Here is a 7,200-nt window from a genome sequence, read left to right as displayed (position 1 = left end):
TAGATATATATTTGCATAAGATGTGAATAGTCGATCGAGAGAGACCTAAATACAAATCTTCCCAATCAGTCGAGAGTGAACCAACATGAGCTAGTCGTATTAGATTAATTGATCTAATTGGTGTCTAGGCAAGCCTAAAAGGTGGTTACTTAATTAGAACCTTACTCTCCGAGTAAGGGGAGCCTCCCACCTACTTATGTTAAGTGTTGAATAATTTATAATTCAGTTATATTTCCATAGCACTTACCAATGTTCTTAAACGTATAAATACTTATTTTACCATGAAATTGAATAATCATTGAAATAAATTTAATATATGTTAAGAAATAAATAATTCCTTCCTTAAGCTAAGTGCAAGTAATCCTAGAGACTCAATAACATTGGGTTTGAGCCCAATGCCCAGCTGCCATGCATGCATCCAAGCACTATCCACCGTTCGTGGCTCCCCAAGTGGTCCAACGGTTCAGAAATTCTTATCTCCGCATCATGTTTCCAAACTAAGCAAAATAGGGGAGACCTTTGTTTTAAATCCATATATGCCCATTTTCACGTTAAAATAAGAGCAAGAAAAAATTTTTTTTCCGAAATGTTGAAAACACTGTTCATATGAAAAGTGTTCCGAGATGATACTATTCATATGAACAGTGTCCCGTGAAAACACTGTTCAAATGAACAGTGTTACGAAAACCAAATTCATTTCACTGTTTATCTTCTTCCTCCCGCAGTGCATCACAGCCGTCCATTTTTCTCTGCGTCCCTCCCGTCGATCCTGCGACCAGATCCTCCGTCTTCAGCCGAGATCCAGCACCACCACATCAACCGCGTGCCACCCGCATCCAGCCCCTCCGTCTTCAGTCGAGATCCAGCACCAACGCATCAGCCATTTCTTCCAGCCATCCCGAGCTTCACCCGGATTCGTTCCAAGAAGAGATCCCCTCATCCCCATATCCTCCGCCTCTTCGTCCGCCCGTGACGCATCTGGAGCCAATCCCCCGCTTCCGCGATTCAAAGCTCAATTTCCTGCAAGCATCCGAGCATCCGAGATAGTCTCCGCATCCTCCCAGCTTCTTCCAATCCATTTGCAGCCGCAACCATTCCGGGATACGATCACAACTCCTTCCATTTCCAGGGAACCCAGCACCCAACACAGTTGCCCATGATTTCCCTTCGCATCCCGAATCAGCCAGCCATCCGCCAGGAAGCGCATCATCGCCTCCCCCACATCCGCCTCGTCCGTTTCTCGCCATCCAGGAGGGATCCTCTTCCGTGATCAGCGCCCAGCGATTCCACGGCCGTTTCGATCCTCAGTCGGCTGCAAAGGGTGGGGAAGTTCTATATAATGGGAGTTCTCGGTTTGGACAAAGGGGGGAGGAGAGAGCTCGGTTTGAGGGGGGGGCGCTCGGTGATGAAGAACAGAGCATGCTCTGTTTTGTAGAGAAAGGGGGAATAAAGAAATGAAAAATATCGAGGGAGGCTGTGAGCGGGTCAATGAGTGAAAGAAAAAGAAATTAGTGAGCAACGGAATCAGACTTGAGGCGGATGGCGTGGAGCATCCCAGCAAGCCGATCAAAGTCGCCAAGCATCATGAGTAGCTAAGCCTCGGTTTAGGGGTTTGATGAAGCCATAGAGGAGTATTCGTTTCATTTTTATTGATTTGAGTTTATATTGTAAGATTGTAGCATGATGAAGAATTTATCAATTGATCTTATGATTTATCCAATTTATGTGAATCATTTATCTTGCATAAAATATTTTACATATATTGATCTATTTTATCGAATCCAACACCTGTGGTTTGGAGGAGATATTCATGTGACATCGATTTCATGTTTAATGATTTAATGATCAGATGCATCATGCTAGGTTAGACAGGTCATGCTTATCGTTAGAGTAGATGGTTTGTGCTAGACTTAGATGATTCATGCTGGGAATTAGTTATAATTTTTCTTTTTGATTGCTTTGGCTTGTAGTCAAAAGCAAACAAGTCTTACATACAACTCAATCATTGAAAGCATCACAGATATAAATCTATCGGTGGATTCTAGCCCTAAACACCTCCCTCCATAGATAATTCATACTATTACATCCATATTAATTCTTAGTTTTTATCATTACTCTAGCTTATACCCTTTGGAATAATTTAAGAAAAATAACTTGTCTCCAATCTCTGTGGACCGACATCCGTAATCACTATCCTACAGGATACGTGCTATTGCGTGGTTTATTTTTAAAATTGAAATAACCGATCAATTTTTGGCGCCGTTGCCGGGGATTGCTAGCATAGTTAATTTTTCTATCATTAAAAAAAATTAATTAAAAAAATTCAAATATATATATATATCTAAAATAAAATAAAAATTATTTTCTATTATTGTTACTTTTCTTATCTCCTCTTTCTCTCTCACTAATTTTTAATTTTTCTTTTTATACTATTTGATCAGGAATCGAAAAAAAAATATATGGGATGATCAAAAAGAGAACTGCTAGAAAAGGAATGCTGTAGAGATTTGCCTAAAAATTTTAATTGCTGGAGAAATTCCCTTTGGTAACCTCTAAACCTTTCTTGTTTAAATTGATTATTAGCTTAACATTTTGTGGTGATTGTTTAATTTTAATTTCAGCAAAATTGTGAATGCATGCTTGATACACATACACCAATTAATCTGCACTTAGTAAGGGCAATCACCCCAACAAGATAAGAGCCGAATTTCATCACCGGACTCTTGCCCAACTTAGGTGAACTCAATCTTACATAGTGTCACTTTAATTGAAATCAATTAGACGTTGGCTCCTAGAGACATTCGAGCTCAATAGGACGAAGATCACCGAAAGTTGCACCAATTTTGCTCTGTGGCTTAGTTGATGTCTAGGCAAGCTTTGTCCCTATAAGGAAGACAGTTCATCTGTTCAAGGCAAGTGGGTTTTAAGTGGGATCTTTGCGAACGCATCGTGACCCCTCCACTTACCTAGGAGCTTACCTGGTCAACTCAGTTCATTAGACCGGATTGGAGGCTTAGGTGCCCTCTTCAAACCAGTTAGAAGCTGTCTAGTGATTTTAGGACAAATACAAGGATTGATGTATTTTTCTTTTATTGCATGCTTGACTAATCAAGTACTAGTGTATGCAAGGGAGTCGTTCTAGAGTACGTAACCTATTACTTTTTGACCCTAAAATAGAACGAACCCTTAGAAATATTCGAGCTGAGATCAGAACAATAGAATCATCCCCATCTCCTGAGATGGCTGAAGAACAACCCAAACTCGTGAGGAAGTACTTTACTCCCACCATTTATGCTTCCCCATCTTGCATTCGATTACCTGAAGTAGCAGCTGTACAATATGAAATAAAGTCTAGTGTGATCCAAATGCTCCCATCTTTTTATGGGCTCACCAACGAAGACCCATATAAACACTTGGATGAATTTCTTGAGATTTGCACCACTGTCAAGATTCAGAATTTCACTGATGATGCTTTGAAACTTAGATTATTCCCCTTCTCCCTTAAAGATAGAGCCAAACAATGGCTGAATTCTTTAGAAGCCAACTCGATTCGTTCTTGGGATCAAATGCAACAAGAATTCCTAAAAAAATACTTTCCCATAGGAAGAACGAACCAGTTTAGACATGCCATCACAAGCTTCTCCCAAACTGAGGGAGAAGAATTTCATGAAACTTGGGAGAGACTTTGGGACCTAATCCGTAAATGCCCACATCATCAAATACCTAAATGGCAGCTAGTGCAATATTTCTATGACGGAATGACTGAACGAAACCGTCAGATGATTGATGCCACATGCGGGGGGACATTCATGCTTCAAAATGAGCATGAAGCATGGCAATTATTTGAAAATCTAAATAAAAACTCCCTCCACCATGCTTCCTGTTCTCGTCAAGCACCCCTGAGTTCTCAAACAAAAGGGACCATTTATGAAATAAGTCATTCTATGGACCTATCTAGCAAGGTAGATGTATTGTCCCATAAGATTGACCAACTGATGATAGGTGGGCATTACATTAACTCTTCCCAAGCACAAGTGTGTACTATCTATTCTAGCCCATCCCACCCTATTCATGAGTGCCCTTCAGCGGCCCAATTCCTCGAACTCGTGCAAGAACACATCAATGCTGCTCAAACACAGCCTAGACCGGGTAATGACTCATTTTCCAATACATATAATCCAGGATGGCAGAATCATCCAAACTTTTCTTGGAAGCAGCAAGTTTCGAATACAGCCCAACCCTATTCCCAAAATTTTTAAAATTCTCAGAATTTTCAAACCCCACAAAATATTCATCCCTACCGTCCCTCGAATCAATATCAACACACTCCTCCTCCATCCCAAAGAAATACAGCCTTTGAGGAGAAAGTGTTGAATGCCCTTCAAGGTTTGGAAACCATTACACAATTGGTGCACTCTCACACGCAATCCATCGCCAAGCTAGAATCCCAAATGGGGCAAATAGCGAATGCACTGAACAAGCGAGAGGAAGGAAAGCTTCCAAGCCAACCATTAAGTAATCCTAGGGGACAATACATGGCTCAAGAAAATCAACTAAATACAATTCATCATGAACAAGCCAATGCTTTGACTACCCTAAGGAGTGGACGTGTAGTAGACAATAAGATTGGGGAAGATAACAATAAGGAAGATGAAGAAGAGGATAGACATGTGTCAAATAAAAATCTAAAATCTTCTTCTTCTTCAACTAGTCCATCTTCTACCAAAACTCACATCCCAAAGGTCCCATTTCCTGAAGCTCTTAATTCACCCTCTCACTTTGACAGAAAGGGAACTTCACTAGAGGAAATGATGGAGGTTTTCAAACAAGTGAAAATCAACCTTCCGCTTCTTGATGCTATTAAACAAGTTTCCTCCTATGCTAAATTTTCCAAAGACCTTTGTACCCAAAAGCGAAAATTTAGGACACATGTGCCTAGAAAGGTCTTCCTAACTGAGCAAGTAAGTTCTATTCTCCAACACAACTGTTAGATGTATGCCCTAGAAGCCAATTTGGCTGACACATTGTTGATTCTAGGGACATAATTTTGTACTTGACTATTTATTATTGAATAAATAAAAGGCATCTTTTCATTCATATTGTTTATGTGTCTATGAATCGTCCAAGAAATTAATAAGATGATGATACATATTCTCAAGAGTTGAGAATTTGAGCCATGTATCATTGGTGATTAATTTCTAAATGCTCCTGATCAATGGATCATCACGAGGACGGTGATCGATCCGATCAGTGCACAGATCACCTTCCTTCTGGATGGACGAGACTTGAGTCCACAGTGTAGGGACACTGAAGTGATAGTGCAGGTGCTTGTTAGAGAACAAGGGTACTGAGCGTGACCAAGATAAGAAGTCACTTGGATGTCTATCCACTCGTCAGTGACTTGCTTGATGTTGCAGTAGTGTGACTGGTCCTTTGACCTGCGGTGCTTCGGCTACTCACAGTGAGGTTATTGTAGTTTGACTGCACACATACATGGTCTCTAGCCATATGGGTCCATGCAGTGTAGATTGGCTGCAGTAAGTTCACTGTAGGAGTAGGGTATGCACCTATAAGGAATCTATCGACCTTGATAGAAGAGGAGTGATCCTATGTGATTTGTTAGACTGAGTTCTAAGACCTTGGCCAGGGCAGTAATATAAAGTGGAAAAAGAGTTTTCCATTAGCGAACTCAAGTCGAATAAATCTTGACATATGACAGACGATGGGGTTTGACGAGTTGTCCATGACCTCCGTCCTGTAGGGATCCACGATAGTAGGACTGTATCACATGTTAACTGCACCTAGAGGTTCATCATTCCATTCTGCTGGGTAGCCACTACATGCTGCTAGGTGTCACTGGTGGATGGTGGGACTCATAGGGATTATCTTGATGATCGATAAACCCTAATGAGTTGAGTTGGAATCGTTCCAACCCATTGAAAGGAGTTTTCAATGATATAGTGATAGAGATCACAATATATCTCACTACCAGTCAGAATAGAACCTATGGGGTCACACACACTAGAAGTATTGACCGATCCGATGGTTGAAATCGTGATTAGGAATCACAAAGAAATCAATTTGATTGATAGAAGTTGAAGAAGTGAACAAAGGAAATTAATTAATTAGACTTAAACACAAATCCTACTTCGGGTAGGATTCCTAGAGTCCTAATTGGATTAGGGCTGGGAATCCTAGTTGGAGTAGGACTGGAATTCCTACTTAGAATAGGATTCCTACAATCCTAATGAGATTAGAAATTTTGAATTAAAATTGGATTCCTACTTGGAGTAGGATTCCTAGAAATCCTAATTGGATTAGGACTTCGGATTCAAATAAGAGTCCTAATTGGATTAGGACTAAAATTAAATACATCCTAATTAGATTAGGATTCTTTAAGTCTAAATTAATTATTAATCTAATGAATCAACATGACTCCTAATAGGATTAGGATTGAAGAGTTCAATTGAGTCATGATTCATTCAAGTCCTAATTGGATTAGGACTAGCGTAGATTGAACCAAATTTGGCTAATCCTAATTGGATTGGGATTAAACCATGAGAGAGGCACCTAATCCTCTTTGGAAGAGGATTAGGTTAACCAAGTAAGAGGGACATCAGCCCCTCTCACTTGGCTAGGGCGACATGAAGAAGCTAGGGCCGGCGCCCCCCCTTCTTAGGCAAGTTGTCATTGGAACTCCTAAAAGTTAGGAGCTCCAATCCCTTTATAAGGAGGACTAGGGGCCGGCGCCCTAAGCAATTGAATCCTCTTCTCCTTGCTGCCGCCACCCTCTCCCAACTCCTTGGTTCAGCCGCCAACAAGAAGGAAAAAGAAGAGAGCCTTGTCCGCCTCCTCTTCCTCCAATCCTTCTTCCAACGCGGGGAAAAGAAAGAAGGCTGCAGAAGCTGTGTTCTTCTTCCTTGAGTTCCTTCTTCCTCTTCCTCCTCTCAAGCACAATCAAGGGTTGATTGAAAGAGAGGAGATCAGCCATCAAAAGAAGTCTTTGCAAGGGAGCTAGCACCCCGGGAAGACAAGAAAGCTTTGATCGGTTCTCTACTTCGTGTGGATACCCGTAGAGGCCGGACGTTTGAACGGCTTCAAACGAACCCTCTTCCAAAACCACGAATTCCAGATTTGCGGTGATCATCTACCCGCGCAAGGTGAAGATTTGATCTTCCTATTAGTTTTAAAAGTTTAATT

General features: G+C 41.0%; 1 non-coding gene across 1 annotated transcript; it reads right to left on the bottom strand.

Annotated features, from left to right (window-relative positions):
* Nucleotides 1-3,615: 3,615 nt before the first annotated feature.
* LOC120107562 lies at nt 3,616-3,721 on the bottom strand. The gene has a single exon (XR_005509288.1). It is a non-coding gene; the product is annotated as a small nucleolar RNA R71 (small nucleolar RNA).
* Between the last annotated feature and the right edge of the window lie 3,479 nt (nt 3,722-7,200).

The sequence above is a fragment of the Phoenix dactylifera genome, unplaced genomic scaffold (genome assembly GCF_009389715.1).
Source record: "Phoenix dactylifera cultivar Barhee BC4 unplaced genomic scaffold, palm_55x_up_171113_PBpolish2nd_filt_p 000901F, whole genome shotgun sequence".
In the NCBI taxonomy this organism is placed as follows: domain Eukaryota; kingdom Viridiplantae; phylum Streptophyta; class Magnoliopsida; order Arecales; family Arecaceae; genus Phoenix; species Phoenix dactylifera.
Note: the sequence above shows the minus strand (reverse complement) of the source record. Positions and strands in the feature narration are given on the sequence as shown.